This window comes from Myotis brandtii, unplaced genomic scaffold (assembly GCF_000412655.1).
Source record: "Myotis brandtii unplaced genomic scaffold, ASM41265v1 scaffold240, whole genome shotgun sequence".
Lineage (NCBI taxonomy): Eukaryota > Metazoa > Chordata > Mammalia > Chiroptera > Vespertilionidae > Myotis > Myotis brandtii.
The window spans coordinates 6,315,478-6,332,941 of NW_005359064.1; the positions used below are offsets into that span (position 1 = coordinate 6,315,478).

A 17,464-nucleotide genomic window follows, 5' to 3' on the forward strand; every position below is an offset into this window, starting at 1 on the left:
CCCTTTAGAGGAGCAAACACAAACTGCTGGTAACCGTGGACCAGGCACAGCCTGAGTGTAACTTAGCCTTTGTGTTGTATTGTGTTTTGTTTTTTTAATTGGTGTACTTGCTGGTCCTTAGATGTTACATGGTTCTGGATTTCTGATTTTTCATAGGAGAGGAAGATTTGGCAGTAGGGGCCCTGATTCCAGCATATGTAAGCCGCCAACTGCAACTCAAGAGAGGCCACCTAGAACCAGTTTTATAAAGTACAGTGTTTCGGTCAGTGGGTGAGTGTAGGTTTTGCAGAATTGCCCTGTTTACATAGCTCTTAGATTCTACTTTGGTGTGATTCCACTCTCCGGCTCCTAAGTTGGTTTCTTTCCTTGTACCTGCACTTGGTTCATACTTCATGCATTAAAAATAGCATTCTTAGGAGCTCACCATTATAATTCCACCATGGCTAAGGGCTTGTGGCTTAAATCTTCTCTGGTCCCACTCCCTGAGCTGGGCCTAACTGGTGTTCTGTTTGGCTTCAAGAGAAACAGAGTCCTCTCCAACTTGGGGCTATGGTGTATAGACCTAGTGTGATGCTCAGCTCTACAAACCAGGCTACTGTTCCTCTGATCTTAACCTTGAACATGACATGAAAATGGAACTTGACATCTGATCTTGACCATCATTCTAAAACTGATGATCATTCTAACATTAACCTACTTTACCTTGAAATAAGCTTGAATGTAATCTTGTAGCTGGCCCTGATCCCATTAATAGTTCACCCTAATTTTAATCTCGATCATAAACTGACCTTGACTCTGATCTTCACCCCCATCTTGTTACTGACGGCCATTCTATAAACATTGTCCCCTTGAAATGACATTGAAACTGACCCTTGCTCAGCTGGCATGGCTCAATGGTTGAGCAAATACCTATGAGCCAGGAGGTCACGGTTCAATTCCTGGTCAGGGCATCTGCCTGGGTTGTGGGCTCGATCCCCAGTAGGGGGCGTGCAGGAGGCAGCCGATCAATGATTCTCTCTAATCATTGATGTTTATGTCTCTCCCTCTCCCTCCCTCTCTGAAATCAATAAAAAATACATTAAAAATAAGAAACAGACCCTAATCAATCCTGACTTTGAATATTCAACTCTGCTTATACTCCAACCTGTGACTAATCATTCTAATATCCCATCAGCCCAATGTCTGGCTGACCTTTATCGTTTATACCTAAATTATACACATACACACTATGCTCATCTAAATTTGGTTTATCTACAGTAAGAAGCAATGGCTACGACTGAAATTGGCACCAATACACTATCTTTTTCCATATTCCTACTTGGATTCACCATAAATGTGCTTTTGAGAGAAACAAGTCCATTTGCTTCACTAAGCAGTAAGGATTCTTTTCGGTTATACTGCTGAGGTTTATTTGAATTTGCTCTGCCTCCCAGAAAGAATGTGAATTGAGATGGATGTGTGTTGCTATGTTTACGTTCATCTGTTTGCTCTAACAATAAGTCACTTTTTCTTTTTAATATATTTTTATTGATTTCAGAGAGGAAGAATAGAAACATCAATCGATTGGCTGCCTCTTGTGCGCGCGCGCACACACACACACACACACACACACACACACACACACACACTGGTGATCTAGCCTGCAACCCAGGCATGTGCCCTGACTGGGAATCGAACTGTGACCTCCTGGTTCATAGGGTGACACTCAACCCCTGAGCCACACAGGCACGGCAGCAATAAGTTTCTTTTGAGAAGAATGGGAATGAATTTGTTGCACTAACACAAATTCATTTCAATACTTCTGCTTAGTTTAATCCAAATTCACTCTCACAGTATGGATGTGAAATACTGCTGTGCTTACCTTCATCTCAGTTTATTCCAACAAGCTATGGATTTGATTATTTGAAGTTGTCCTTAAAATTGACCCTTATTCTGACTACATCAAAATAAAAAGCTTCTACACAGCAAAAGAAACCATCAACAAAATGAAAAGGGGGCCCACTGTATGGGAGAACATACTTGGCAAGGATACATCTGAAAAAGGGTTAATATCCAAAAAATGTAAGAAATTCATACAACTTAACAAAAGGAAGACAAGCAATCCAATTAAAAAATGGGTAAAGGATCTATATAGACATTTCTCCAAAGTGGACATACAAATGGCCAAGAGACATGAAAAAAATGCTCAAAGTCACAGATCATCAGAGAGATGTAAATTAAAATGACAATGAGGTACCACCTCACACCTGTCAGAATGGCTGCCATCAACAAATGACAAGTGTTGGTGAGGATGTGGAGAAAAGGGAACCCCAGTACACTTGCTGGTGAGAATGCAGACTGGTACAACCATTATGGAAAACAGTATGGAGTTTCCTCAAAAAGTTAAATATGGAACTAGCATTTGATCCAGTGATCCCACTTCTAGGAATATATCCTAAGAAACCCAAAACATCAATCAGAATGTATGCACCCCTATGTTCATAGCAACACAATTTACAATAGCTAAGATCTGGAAACAGCCCAAGTGCCCATCAGTAGATGAGTGGATAAAAATCTGTGGTACATGCCCTAACTGGTTTGGCTCAGTGGATAGAGAGTCAGCCTGCAGACTCAAGGGTCCCAGGTTCGATTCCGGTCAAGGGCATATACCTTGGTTGCAGGCACATCCCCAGTAGGGGGTGTGCAGGAGGCAGCTGATTGATGTTTCTCTCTCGTTGATGTTTCTAACTCTTTACCCTTCTCACTCCCTCTCTGTAAAAAATCAATAAAATATATATTTTTAAAAAAATCTGTGGTACATTTATGCCATGGAATACTATGCAGCAGTAAAAAAGAATCTCTTACCCTTTGAGACATCATGGAGGGACCTGGAGAGTATCAAGCTAAGTGAAATAAGTCAGAAAAAGACAATTATCACATGAACTCACTTATATGTGGAATCTAAGTAACAAACTGATGGAGTGGATCTAGAGACATGGAAGTATGGAATAGAATGGGATTTAAGAGGGAAGGTGGGGGAAGGTGGGTGGATGAGAGGTAATCAACCAAAGACCTTGTATGCATATATGCATGGCCCATGGACACAGACAATAGGGTGGTGAAGGCCTGGGGTGCGAGTGGCCTGGAGGGAATCAATGGAGGAAAAAAGGGGACGTGTAATACTTTCAACAATAATGAATTCTAAAATTAAAAATTAAAAAAAAAAATTGACCCTTATTCTGACTCAGATCATCCCACCAGTGTATACACTCAGTCACCGATTTTTTAAAATAATATATTTTTATTGATTTCAGAGAGGAAGGGAGAGAAGAGATAGAAACATCAATGATGAGAATTACTGATGGGCTGCCTCTTGCACGCCCCAGCAGGCTGACACCCTATCCACTGAGCCAAACCGGCTAGGGCAACTTAAAATGATTCTGATCCTGGCCCTAATCCTTAGCTTTCTTCAGGTATTTGACCTGACCCTCATCCTAATGCCAAGCAACATCCTGACTATAACTTTTCCTAAGTTTTGACTTGACCTTGAACCTGACAGATTCTTTTTTTTTAAATATATTTTATTGATTTTTTACAGAGAGGAAGGTAGAGGGATAGAGAGTTAGAAACATCGATGAGAGAGAAACATTGATCAGCTGCCTCCTGCACACTCCCCACTGGGGATGCGCCCGAGACCAAGGTACATGCCCTTGACTGGAATCGAACCTGGGACCCTTCAGTCTGCAGGCCAACGCTCTATCCACTGAGCCAAACCGGTTAGGGTGAACCTGACAGATTCTTAACATGGTTCTCTTCCTTATACTAACAGTCTTCCTTACTTGAGTCACTCTGACTTTGAAGTGAATTTGAATTCGAGTTTGTTGTGTGTGGGGTTTTTTTTTCTCCATTAATTTGACTGATTCTGATTCTGAACATTATGTTCCTGTGTTGATTTCATTTTGAACCTGACCCTGCTCCAGATTCGCATCTTGATACTGACAGTCATCCTGACCTTTCTCAGCCTGGCCTTGAAATAATCTTACCTGTACACTGATCCTGCTGCTCTACCGAAGGGGACCCATTTTGACTTGAACCCTGTGTTGTCCTGATCTTTACCATCCTTTGGTCACAGACCACCATTCATACTTTGACCCACCCCAATTATTAAATTATCTGACCCTTAAAATTGACCTTAACACTGACTGACTCTGATATTTACCCTCACCTTTACCTCTGATGGTCACTGCCACACCTTCAACTTGTTCGTGAAGCCAACTCCGATCCTGACCATGACGTGCCCTTCTAGAGGCCTTTCCCTATGGCTTCCCCTTTCTGCTATCACCTCAGGATCCCATTTTGTTGTTTTTCAAGGGCTCTTTTGTATTCGCTAGGACTCCTCTTACAAATACCGCAGATTGGGTGGCTTAAACAACAGAATTTTATTGTCATACAGTTTTGAAGGATAGAAGTCTGAGATCAAGATGTTGGCAGAATTGGTTCCTTCTGAGGGCCTCTCTCCTTATCTTGTAGATGGGCATCTTCTCCAAGTCTTCACTTGGACCACCCTCCATGTGTCAGTCCTAATCTCTTTTTTAAATATATATTATTTTAACTTTTCAATTACAGTTGACATACAATATTGGTTTTAGGTCTATCTTATCTCCTTGTCTTATGAGGGATCTTTATGGCACCAGTCACATGCAAAGAAAAGTGTCCAGGTTAGAGCCTACCCATATGTCCTTATTTTAACTTAATTACACCTTTAAGGAGCCTGTCTCCAAAAAGTCACAATAACTTTTACTTCCTTAAAGCTGGCTTCTTGCTGGGCTTCCCCTTTCCAGGAATTAAAAACTTGTTAAGGTACAAACTACCCTCTGTAAAGGGAGAAAACTACTTCATTACTTGCCAAAAGTTAGCTAGGAGAAGGTTCCTTTCTCAACCCTGGCTGTATATTGGAATTAACTGAGCCTGGACCCAACTCAATTTACTGAACTTTACAGCACTGGTGTGGTGGGGCCCAGATATCCTTTTGAAACCTCTCCAGGTAATTCTAAAGGGCAGAGTTGAACCGGTATAAAAATATTTCCCTAAGTATTTTGAACAACAATAATGTGTAAGGCTCATTATTGTTTCATGACAGATTTAGCCTTTAAAAAAAAATTAAAGATCTCAAATGTGTTCTAACCCTCCCCACCCGCTACCACCACTGTTGTAATTCTGTACATACTTTGACCCACTCCCCTACACACTTCTAACCAATATTTAAAATGAGAAGATACCATACAAAATCCAGTTTTCTAGCTGCTTTTAAAAAAATGGGAAGAAAATACAACACTGTGATCTCATTCCTGATTTCCTCATAGTGATCAGTAATTGAGGACCCACCTTATTTAAAACTTACCTGCCTGGCTCTTGTGTTTTAAAAAGCAAAGCAAAATAAAAAACCATTTTGTGTGTTTTATGTCAATCATATAAAAAGAAATTCAACATTCTTTCATTAAAAAACACTTAAACTTCTATTGCAATACAAGTAAACCTCCTCAACATATTAAAAGCTGTTAGGAAAACCCCCACAGCAAACATCATATTCAGTGATGAAAGACTGGAAGACTTTCCCTGAAATCATGCATAGATCCTTACAAAACTAGTAAAGGAGCTGGAGAATTGTCTCCAGCACCCATTGCCCTGTAAGATGACAGGTTGGCAAGAGACAAGGGGTTTATTTCTATTCCTGCTTTGTGTGTGTCTGTGTAGGAAACGAGAAAATCCCTTCTCCTTTGTTAGTTAAGAGGGGAAGCCTGCGGAACTGCTCTTCACATGCCCCTTATTGTGTGCACATGAGTATGGTTACTGGAGGACACTGTGGCTATTACATTCCTTTGGAAAGCCAAACTGAATCTGGAGGAGGCAAGGGCTCCCTGGAAAACGCGGTCCCTGAGCTGACCACTGGTGCACCTGAGTGCCATGCTGGGTGATGAACAAAGGCAGGTTACTGGTTAGCACATAAGCCAGCCAAGAAGTGGCCCAAGAACTAGTTGCAGCTTTTGGGCACCGGGTGTGGGAATGTCAGGGCTGGCTGTGCACCAGACCCGTGGAAGTTTCCCAGCGTGCACTGCCCGAGTGCTGTCCGGCTTTCTCCCCAGAACTCTAGGTTCAGGGTGCTAGGAGAAGCCTTGGAGAAATTAGCCTCCAAGTCTGTGGTGGAAACTTACAGGGAGAAAAGAGCACCCTGGCAGTCACCCTGGCAATGCTGAGTGGCCGTTAGCGGTGAGAGACACTGAGGGGCCTCGGACCAGCTCCCTCTTGTCATGGGGCATCTCCTTCCAGGCTAGGTTCCCAGATCAGTTTGGTAAAGAGTCTTTGGCCAGCTGCTGCTCCTCGGTGAGCAGTAGGTTTCCTGGCATTCAAGGAGAACCATGTCAGGAAGCTAAGTAAGGTAGGGAGGGGCTCATAAGCTCATGGGGCAGACAGCCCTAGTAATGGAGGGATCTTTGTGGCACCAGCTACAAGCAGAGAAGGGTGTTGGGGTCTGCACAGGGGGTGTTGAAATGAAGTTTCAATAAGATTGTGGACAGGCAGGGTTGAATCTGCACTGAAGTCCAGGGTTATTAAAAGATAGACAGCCTATGGGCCAACCCAAAGCTGCTGAAGTGTTTTGTTTTACCGCCTGCAATTTTTTATTTAATCTGAACTTTAAATGCTCAATGTTTAAAGATGAGAGATTACATATTTAAAAACACTATTTTTCCACTTCTTTTCAGAATCTCTTGCGGCCCTGGGCCCACCTTCTGCTTGGCCCAGCAGCTGGAGCTGGCCTCAGTTGCCCCCTCATGGCTCCACTATGCCCTTCAGGTCACCAGTCCTTCACAAATGACTTCATTGTTTTGTGCTATCTACCTGTCCAGGTGGGCATACAATTTGTGAACTCTGGAGCATACAAAAATAAATCCTTGTTTTCTTTTGGCTTCCTGGGACAAAATTTGAAAAGCATTCAGGACAGAGACACAGGCAGCATGGACAAGAAAGACACTGAGGTGGAGTGTGGTAGTTCTACCTGCAAACACATCTCTGGTGGGTGGTGTTACGGTCAGACAAGTCTGGGAAGCACCGCTCCCCAGTGTCCAGTATAACCCCAGGGGCTGACAGTCCAACCGCACAGGCCTTGAAGGCAGTATCAGGACTGTGCCAGCTTTCCCTTTGCCAGATCACCCTATATGTCAGCTTTCAGGTCAGCCTGACCCAATATATATATAATATTTTTATTGATTTCAGAGAGGAAGAGAGATAGGAATATCAATGATGAGAGAGAATCATTGATTGGCTGCCTCCTGCACGCCCCCTACTGGGGATCAAGCCTGCAAGACATGTACCCTTGACTGGAATCGAACCTGGGACACTTCAGTCCACAGGCCGATGCTCTATCCACTGAGCCAAACTGGCTAGGGCCTGCCCCAGTATATTTTTAACCCATTGGCTCTATTTGAATTCTGGACATCTAAAAGTCTATGCCAGTCGTGGGCAAACTACTGCCCGCGGGCCGGATCCGGCCCGTTTGAAATGAATAAAACTAAAAAAAAAAGACCGTACCCTTTTATGTAATGATGTTTACTTTGAATTTATGTTAGTTCACACAAACACTCCATCCATGCTTTTGTTCCGGCCCTCCGGTCCAGTTTAAGAACCCATTGTGGCCCTCGAGTCAAAAAGTTTGCCCACCCCTGGATGCAGAGGGTCTTGTGTGGTGACCAGCAATTGGTCTCCTTGGCAGGCTTAGGTGTGACCTACTGCGGTGGGAGGGGCTACAGATGGGTGCTGAAGAATGTTATTTCAGACTCCCAGGTAGAGATCAAAGACAGTGGTCAGCTTTGCAGAACTGTGATGGCCTGGCCAGGGTTTAAGGGGCCAGGGGAGGCAGTCCCCAAAGCAAGAATGCCTTCCCTGGGGCTTCTATCCTTTTCATGGCAGCCTGTAATGGGGCAAGTTATCAGGATGATCTGTGCCCAGGGGACAAACCCTTGGGTCCCACCCCAGGGAAGCATTAGCAGCGCCTCGGGAGAGCCTTGCTGGAGAAAAGCTCTAATGCAGGTCCTGGACTACTAGTAACTACAGTGGAGCCTTGACTTACGAGTTTAATTCATTCCGTGACGGAGCTCGTATGTCAAATCAATTTTCACCATTACAATGACACGTGATGCTGGGCTGATGTTGTGGCGTTCACTGTGACGTTCGCTGCGCCAACTAGCAGTGGGGTATCTGAAGCTGGCTCGTAACCCGAATTTTAGCTCACAACTCAAAGCAAAAAATCGGCCGAGAGACGGCTCGTATCTCAAAAAACTCGTTAGTCGGGACACTCGTAAGTCAAGGCCCCACTGTATACCCAAGAAACCCAACTCTCTAGGCTTTGCGTCCATTCCTTTGCCAATCTTGCCCAATCTTCGATCATCAGAATCTCCTCGTTAAAATAGCGAATCCCACGCCTCTCCCTGGACCTATTGACTGGCTCCTTAGAGAAGGGAGCCTGGGAGCCTGCATGTTAATCAACGTCTCCACTGGTTTTAGGATTTGGCAAGTTTTAGAGACTCCAGCCCACTGAGCCCAGAAAAGGCGCGCGTCCCAGGAGCCGGTTGAGTCGTTTGCTGCAAGGAGCTCAACTTCAGGCACTGCAGTAGGGAGGCCAGTGGGGAGGCGTGCGGGTCTCCGTGGAGACAAGACGCCAACGAGGCCCCTGCCCGGGGACATTGGGGGAGGGGCGCGCGCCCAACGCCTAACTGCCGCTCGGAACCAGGCGGAGCCCAGTGATCCGGTGGCGGCCAGTGCCAGCCCTGGGACCTGCCCTGTCGGGATCTAACCCTGGGGAGCTGGTGGTGTGGGAGGCGAGAGGTACAGAAAGAACCAAAGGACGGCCCTGTGACCCCTCTGGGCAAAGGCCAGGAAGGGCCGCGCCTTCCGCTTGTCCAGGAACCAGGAGCCGAGCGCTGTGTGGGCGCATCATTGAAACTGCAGGCGCTAACTGGGAGATAGCCTTCCACTCTGCGGAGGCTCTGGACTTGGCTAAATATGGTGATAGTTGGGAACCTGCTACCGCTTCCCCCTGGAATAGAGAACCATCGTTTCAGGGGCCCCGAATCTTTAGGAGCCAGCACTCAACCTCCTTCAGGCATAACCAGGGGTCGTTTTCATGATCTCCCCGGAGGCCTCTAACACCATGGACTCGGGCCTTGGTTGCTACCGAGCTGTGCAACATCCTCATGGGCCGTTTTTAACACCAGGGTTGAAGATTTCGTCCTGGCGGAGAACCGTCCCAGCTCCCCAGAACCAAAGCTGTCCCTCCTGCCACACCTGGCGGACATGTTCTGTCAACATCCACTCGAAGCCACCCTTCAAATCGGCACTGGCCCAGCGCAGAGCGCCTGTCCCTCTGCAGGGAGCTTCCAGTGGGGAAGCAGAGACAGACCAATACAAGTCGTCTACACCTTTGTAAATGCTCAGTCCTCACCTAGCTGAGCAGCTCAGCCCCAGGCCTAGGATATCAAGTAGGAGAGGCAGGGGAAGACGCTGTCTTGGTCCTCACCTCCAGGATCTCCAGACACCCAGTTCAATACTTTGGGCAGAAAAGACTAGGCCAAATCTCTGTACTCCATGAGTGCCCTTCATGTTTCATTTCTTCAAACATGTTTATTGAGCATCTACTGTGTGCCAGGTACAGAAGATTCAGTGATCCATAAAACAGGAGCTGATCTTCGGGTGGGACGGAGAAACTAGGAAAAATGCAAAAACTCCAAGTAGTTATAAGTGCTATGAAGAAAAACATGAAAACGTGATGATGAAAGATGGGAGGCAACCCTACTTCAGATGGGGTGTATAGGGAGGGCTTCCTTAAGGAGGTGAGGTGATATTAACTTGATGGGCAACAAGGGATGGGACCTGTGAGTCTGGGAGGGAGGCACCGCAGCACAAAGGCAGGCAGTGGGGTTGGGCTGACCAAGGCATGGACAGTAAAGCAGGCCATGATGAGGAGTGGCTAGCAAAGCGCAGACCTTGTCAGGCATTCAAGGAGAGACATTTGGATTTTCCTCTAAGTGTGAGGGGAGGCTGCCCCAGTGTGTCAGCAGGGCAGGCAGGGTCCACTGAGGGCTGTGAGAAAACCTTGGCCTCTGGGAAGATCTGGCAACAGAGAGACCCACTTTGAGGCTTCCTCCATCTGGGGCAGACGGTACAAAATGGGCAAGTCCAGAATGTGGTGTAGATGTCAGAAAAGTGTTCAGTTCCTCTTCACACTGTTGCCAGTGAGGCGTGGTGCCAGGGCCAGGCCTGGCCCACCCTCCAGGCCTGTCTTCTGCACCCAGACCAGGAGGCACTCAGCTGAAGGCCCGTTTCCAGCCTGTGGCTTCTCCTTGACCTTGCTTCCCCTTCCCCACACCCAGCTAAGTGGACAGACAAGAGGATCCGGTGGGGCAAGAGCACTGGACTGGGCATTAGACTTGGAGTATAATCCAAACACGCTGGCTGGGGCCTGCCTCTTCTCTGGACCTCAGCTTCTTCATGTGAAATGAGGGGTGGCAGACAGACAACAAGATGGGTCTGAGGATCCTTACCATTCAACCCCTCAATGGTCCCAAAGTGTTCCTCAAGGGCCGCCTTGTTCAAGAATTATTACCCGATTAGAGGGGGATGAAGGAACACATTTTTTTAGGCCCATTTATATCAGGCTCTCAGATTGGGTGCTGGTTTGGTTGGCTTTTAATTTTTTTTTCCCTTCTACAAATACAATTCTGAGTCCTGACTAGGACCAAGAGTTAGATTCATTTCTAGATTCTCATCATTTGATGCTATACAAAACAGACAAGGACTTGGGGGTCAAGGGGAAGATTAAGCATGTAAATAAAAGGTAATTTAGCTGTAGAAAATGTATGAGAAAAGGAGTCAGAATGACAGAATTGAAGAAGCTTGTGGAGGCACGGGAAAGAGGGTTCAGGCAGGCAGAACAGCTGGCAGCACTGGACAGTCGGCACCACAGCCCATCAGACACTGTGCCTGACAGAGAAACGAGGCCACGGGGAGGGTAGGAACACGGGGAGGGAAAGTCGAAGAGATCAGCAGGGGCCCGGATGCTGCAGAGCCTGGTGGGGGAACTGCTGAAGGGTTTTGAGCAGGAGAGCAACAAGCTCTGGTTCACTTTTTCAAAGGCCAGTCTGGCTGCCTCGAAGTAGAAAAAGGATTGGCTTGAACTTGGGAAGGCGGGGAGAGGAGGCAGGGGGACCAGACAGGAGAAGACGATGGTAGTATGGGCCAGGTGGCCGGTAAACCCCTTTGCTGCTCTCTACCTGGTGGAGCCATGTCTCCCTTCTCCCAGCCCCCCTCAGATAATGGCAGTTGGGGAGCAGAGTCTGGTTTGAGGTTGAGGACCTCATCTAAGGAGGAAACTCTCAATTCAGCTGCTCACCCATTCTTGACTAGTAGAGAATTTTAGGATCCCCAAGACTGGACAAGTAATAACTGTATGAAATAAACTTGCAAATGTCTTAGTAGGCTTTCCATTAAGCTTTTCAAAGGTGTCACAACCCCTGTGGGGCCCCACTCCCTGCTCTGCCAGGTGGCCTCGTGGGGCCCAGCACAGACACTTTGCATTGGATTGGTGCTGTGACCGGAAGCATAAGAGTACCGAGCCAGAGCTGGGTTTGACTCCCATCTCATTCAACAAATATTTATTGAGGACCTACTATGTGCCAGGCCCTGAGCTGCAGTTAGGGCTCCTGCTGTAGTAGAGGTCACAGGTATTGAACAGGTCAACACAGAAAATGATAAGGGGTATAAAACAAAGTACTAGAAAGTGACTGGGGGTGGCCGAGGGGTGACTTTAAGTGGAGTGAGCAGCGTATGCCTTGCCACCTTTTCCAGGCCAGATAACATTGGGAGTAATACTCAATCTCTCTTAAGCCTCAGTTTCCTCATCTGGACAGTGGAGGTAGAAATACCCCCACCACAGGAATGTGCAATTCCTGGCAAGTAGACCGTGCCATGTGGTGCCTCAGCTCTGTCTTGCTGAGCATGTCGCTTTAGGCTGCTCCCACCCAGGAAGGCAATCTCCACAAAATGGGGCTGCCTGGAAGAAAGAGAAATAAAACCAAGATTCCCTTGCCTGCACCTCAGCCAAGAGGGGCCCTGTGGCAGTGGTGGCCGAGCAGGCTGCCCAGGGCTGACTGCACAGGAAGACACTGCAAGATCTTTTCTCTGTCAGGTTTGTCCTGGTCGCCCAGAACTCCCTGCCAGAATGGTCTCTTGATCCTGTCCTGGCTCCTTGTGCCTCAATCCTTGGGGCCTCTAGAGAAGAGAGGTCACGCTGTACCCCAAGTCTGAGGCTGGAGACAATCCTGGCCCTGCAGTGGAAGCCACTAAGGGGAGGCCCCTCTCCCAGAGGCCGGGCCGCCACAGACGCTGCTGCTGGGGTCCTGGGGAGCTCAAGCTGGGCCAGTGCTCTCTCTGAGCCTCTAAACTGGCATTGGGGTCAGGGAGGTTGAGGATTGTACCCAGAAGACCCTGGCCCCCAAAGTAAAGGAAATCCCCTGAAGCAGACATAGTAGGGGCTGGGAGCCCGGCTCTCTTGTGCTGCAAGAGTCTGGCTTCCCTCTCCTCCAAGGCCTTCACTCCATGATGTTTCCTAAACGACTGAGCTCCTCTGAGCTTCCCTCTCCACTGGCCAGGAGCTCTTTTACCCTGACTCATGCCCGCCAGTTGTTTGAGGGCAGGGCTTGGAGAAGCCATTATCTAGTTTCTAATGCTCGTTCCCTCGTTCATCCCCTCACCCCTGGTCCAAGCTTTCTGAGCTCCAGCACCAGGCCCCGTACAGCCAAGACGCTGGAGAGCCAGGCAGAAGCCCCGGTTCCGTGCCACAGGGTGCAGAGGGCAGGGGAGGCTTCTGGGGGAGGCCGGTGAGACACAGGAAAGGGCAGCAGGCCCCTTGCGGTGCTGCCGAGAGCAGGAGAGGAATCTGGTGGGAGTGAAGAATGGGAGGTGAAGTTAGCAAAGCAGGCAGAAGCCAGACTATGGAGGGGACACGAAGTCACATGCTTTCAAGCCCCCCCCCCCCAAGAAAGACTGTGCAATAGCCCAGAAGAGATGGCAGTGGGGCGAGGGGAGAGCACAGGTAGGAAGACCCTGAGGACTAAGAGGAGGAGGAGGAGGGGCCAGGTCACCGAGAGTTTGGCAGTGATGGCAACGCCTGAAATGGGGTCCAGGGGAGGACACATGTAAACCGAGCTGGTGGGTCACAGATGGTGAAAGGGATGGGAAACAAATCCTGAGGTCCGGGCGCTCACACCAGGGTGGCGTGATGTGTGGAATCAGGCCCAAGGTAGGGACACAGGCATGGGGAGGAGGAAGAGGGGAGGGGTGCGTGCTCTGAGGGCAGCCTGGTCACAGGTCAACAAGAATTGACATTTCTCTTTAACGGAGAAACCTCATTAGTAAGGCTCCTGCAGATATTTCTGGCCAGCAAAAGAAGGATAGGGGTTGCACCACTGTATTAGCCCGGTGAAATAAACTCAGGCCCAACCAGCTGTGGGACTCTGCAACTATTCAAAAGAACAAGTTCCACCCAGATGAAGCGATGGAGACGTTCAGAGTAAACAAAAGCAGGATGCAGAGTGCCCACGTGTATCGCACTGCAAGCAGCACACGAGTGCCGGTCACTGATGTGTGTGCTTGGGTAGGTCCGGCTGTATGCCCGCCACAGGCTGTGGCCATATCCAGGCAATGGGAGGAAGGACGGTGTTAGGTCTGATCAAATAATTGAATCGATACTCCCTCCCCTGGGAACTGACCTTTAGGCCACTTCACAAGGAACATTCCCTTTGGCTTAGACACATTCCACTTGCTAAGACCATTATCCTTCCCCTCCGGACCTTCCCAGGATCCACACCTGCCCAGAGAATTCCCCGCCCAGAAAAAGCTTGCCTAGAGTCCTTTAAAGTCTCTGACTCCCTGTCCCTGGGTGCTGGCGCCATGGTGGGGCTCAGCCCATCGGGTATCCAGATGACCCGATAAATTAATCCCTCACAACCTTCGGCCTTGGTGCGTTCCTCCTTCTGTGGCGACCCTAACAGACGGGGACTTTGTTTTCACTGCACATCCTTCTATACCACTTGGGTTTTATACTATGAATGACTTAAGAAAAAAACAGATTTTTTTTTTAAAGAGAGAGAGGAAGGGAGAGAGAAATATCAATGTGAGAAACATCCAATGGTTGCCTCCCACACAAACCCCGGCAGGGATTGAACTCACAACCTGGGTATGTGCCCTGACTGGGAATGGAACCAGGGACCTTTTGGTGCACGGGACGACACTCAACCCACGGAGCAACACCGGCCAGGGCAAAATTAACCAGCTTTTGACGGCTGTGTGACTTACAGCAGGACCGGGGCTCCCACCTTCCCTTTTCTCCTGTGCCACCACAATGCCCAGTCCAGCGCTTTTACAGTTCTTGGAGAACCGGCAGAGGGAGGTGGCTAAATCCTTTCTGGAGATGAAAAACTGCTCCTGTTTAAGACGACGGGTTCAAATCTCCGATCGTGCACAACTCTTTCAGCGTCTCGGGTCCTATCTCTAGGTTGGGGATTCTTACTCGGCAATATGATGTTTGGTCCCTGGAATGAAGCCCTCCCTTGAGGTTAAATAAGGCAGATGTGTGCATGTGGGCCTGTGGCAGCTAAAGACTGGGGCACGGGGCCCTCTCCCTTAATGTGATTCCAAGTACAAATAGCACTGCTGCTGTGTGAAGTCCTGCGAGGTCTGGTCCCTTTCGTAATGAGTGCTTCTAACCCGTTCTCTACACAACGCCGATGCTAGGAGAGCCCTTTGAGAGGCTCTGGCTTCGCTGGTGCCCTAGGTCTGGACTGTGGGCGGCTGGTGGAGAGTCCGTCGCTCCAGGTGCTTTCCCAGTCCCCCCTGCAGAGCTGGGCCCAGCAACTCCTTGAACCCCCACTCCCCCCTGGGCAGGAGCAGCCATCAGGCTCGCTCCTTGCTGGACCTCTGGGAACTCCATTCCATCCCAGCCCCTCCTTTTCCTACCCTCTCAGCCTCAGCAGCAACTCTGATCCTGATCCTTTGATCTCTGGCCCTTGCACCTCATTGGTAACCCTCTTGCCCCTCAGCTCACCGCCTGGCCCGGAGGCGTGGGGCCGGAGGCCCTTACCCAGTCCCCATTCCGGGCCTCACAATACACATTTACATCTTAAAGGCACCCTTCCCGCGGTTTATTTCCCTTTGTCTCCTCTTAATGCTGAAAAGCACTAAGTTCCCACTTACATTTTAAGTCCAAAATGGGGCCCAGCTATCCTCCCTTCCAGCCCAGGCTTAGTCTGGAGCCAACCTCTGGATTTAAAACAAATTTTGGGGAGACAGACTCTGGCCCTCAACTGTTACCCTCAGCAGCCTGGTCCAAGCCCTCAGGCAGCAGGGCCTCTGAACCCATTCCCAGGCCTGGTGACTCCCGCACCACCTCTCAGCCTCCCCGCCTACCTCAACCCCCACCTGGGCTCCTGCCCGGGCTTTCAGACACCTTTCCAGGTGGAGGTGCCTCCGTGAGCTCGTGTGCATATAATCCTTTCACAGATGACAACACTGAGGCCGAGAGAGACACAGGAGCCCGCCCAGGGCCCACAGCTGTGCAGCCCCGCAGACAACCCCCTGGCACCGGGGCCCCTGGCTGTGTCCCATCCCCCAGCCAGGCTGTATTCTTCTGGGTCCTCACTTCTCTCGAGGCCATCTGTCTCGGTTTCAGAAGTCCAGATGCGACTGCTAAAGCTAACGGGATCATTCAAACTCCAGACATCCAACTCCTTTTCAGAAACTGGGGAACAGGCTGGGCAGTGTGGGTGAGAGTAGTGGATCTCCCACATGGAATTTGTGGGACAGCAACGGTTCAAGCCAAACTAGGGACTTGACTCCCAGTTCACCTTCCTGTTTCCACTGCCCAGGCAAACCTGTGTCATCCTCGGGCTCAGAAAACAGTGAGTAGGTGCTGTGTCCGCCAGGAAAGGTGTGCCCAGGGTTGGGGCCTGCAGGGAGCAAGGCAGACCCAGCTTTGCTCTTAGCTCCCAGTCCTCAAATAAATGTTAGGTCGGAGAGAGCCCAGGATCGGATACATGCAGACGTGTGATGAGATAATGGACTCCCCCTGGCATTTCTAACAGATCAGCGTGCCAGACACAGATACCGGCTTCTCCCTGAATCAACACGACCCCCACACAGATACTGACTCCTTCCTGAACACCTTACTGACCCCCTGCAGCTGAAACTTCCTCAGCCGAATACCTCAGCTCATGTCCCCGCCCCTCACCCAACTGCAGTATAAAAAAAGCGCCCCCCTCCCTGTTGGCGTGAATCCACGTGCCCTGTCTTTGGGGTACGTGGGTCTCCCGGGACGCAATAAACCTTTTCTTTTCTTTTCTTTTTTCTTTTCTTTTCTCTTTGACGCAATAAACCTTTTCTTTCCTTTTCTTTTTTCTTTTCTTTTCTCTTTTCTTTTCTTTTCTTTCTTTTCTTTTCTGATTCACTTGACTATTTCTTACGCCGCCTCCTGAGCCACCTAACCTAACAGTAAATGGGCAAAATAGGGCCAGATGATGATAAGTGCTATGCAGAAAATAAAGTAGGTGACGACAGGGATTCCGGCACAGCCGGCAGGTAGGCTGCTCTGGAGGGAGAGGTATTTATGGATTGAAATCTGAACGAAAGAAGTGAGCCACACAGAAGTGCAAGAGAACTGACATGGGAAGCCCCTGGTATGTGTGAGGAACAAGAAGGCCAGCGAGGCTGAGTGCAGATTCTCCCTAAGTTTGATGAGAAGTCATTGGAGGCCTTTTAGCAGAGAGGCAGTACACACAGGATTGGGCTTCCATTAACCACTCCCTCTGATGCTGCAGGGAGAGGACCAGAGAAGCCAGAGGGAAGGATGGGGAGAGCACAGTGGCTCAGGAGAAGTGGGTGAATGTAGGGCCAACGGGGGTCAACCTGACGATGGGTTGGGTGAGTAGAGGGAAAACATAAATCAGAGCGGGCATGCCTTCTGGCTGGAACATTTTGTGAAAGCCGGGGAGGGGCAGGTGTGCAAGAGAAGATCAGTTGTTTTAGCCACTACACAGAAGGGATGTGGAGAGGGTGGCAGGTAGCTGGCTACCAGGGTCTATTGATCCGGAGAGACGCAGAAATCAAGGCTGGGGCAGAAAGGGAGTGTCCTCACGGTGTGAACCCTGTTTGGAGCCCCAGGCCTGGACGAGCGCCCTCGCCTGGGGAGAGAAGAGTGTGAGAACATAAACAGGCCTCTCCTTGTCTTTGTTGTGGCCTTTCCACAATTTATGAGAAGCACCTGGTAATTAAACGCAGAGCCTGCTGGCTCCTGTGATTCAAGCAGCCTCTCTATTCAAACATGGAGACAGATAAGGGCTGTGCTCAAGGCTGCACTCCCCCCCCACCACCACCACCCCCA

At 49.1% G+C, this 17,464-nt stretch overlaps 1 long non-coding RNA gene across 1 annotated transcript; it reads right to left on the bottom strand.

Annotated features, from left to right (window-relative positions):
* Positions 1-3,884: 3,884 nt before the first annotated feature.
* LOC106726229 lies at positions 3,885-7,216 on the bottom strand. Its single transcript, XR_001362260.1, has 2 exons — positions 6,192-7,216; positions 3,885-4,566 (listed from the first exon to the last, which is right to left on the bottom strand). It is a non-coding gene; the product is annotated as an uncharacterized LOC106726229 (long non-coding RNA).
* Between the last annotated feature and the right edge of the window lie 10,248 nt (positions 7,217-17,464).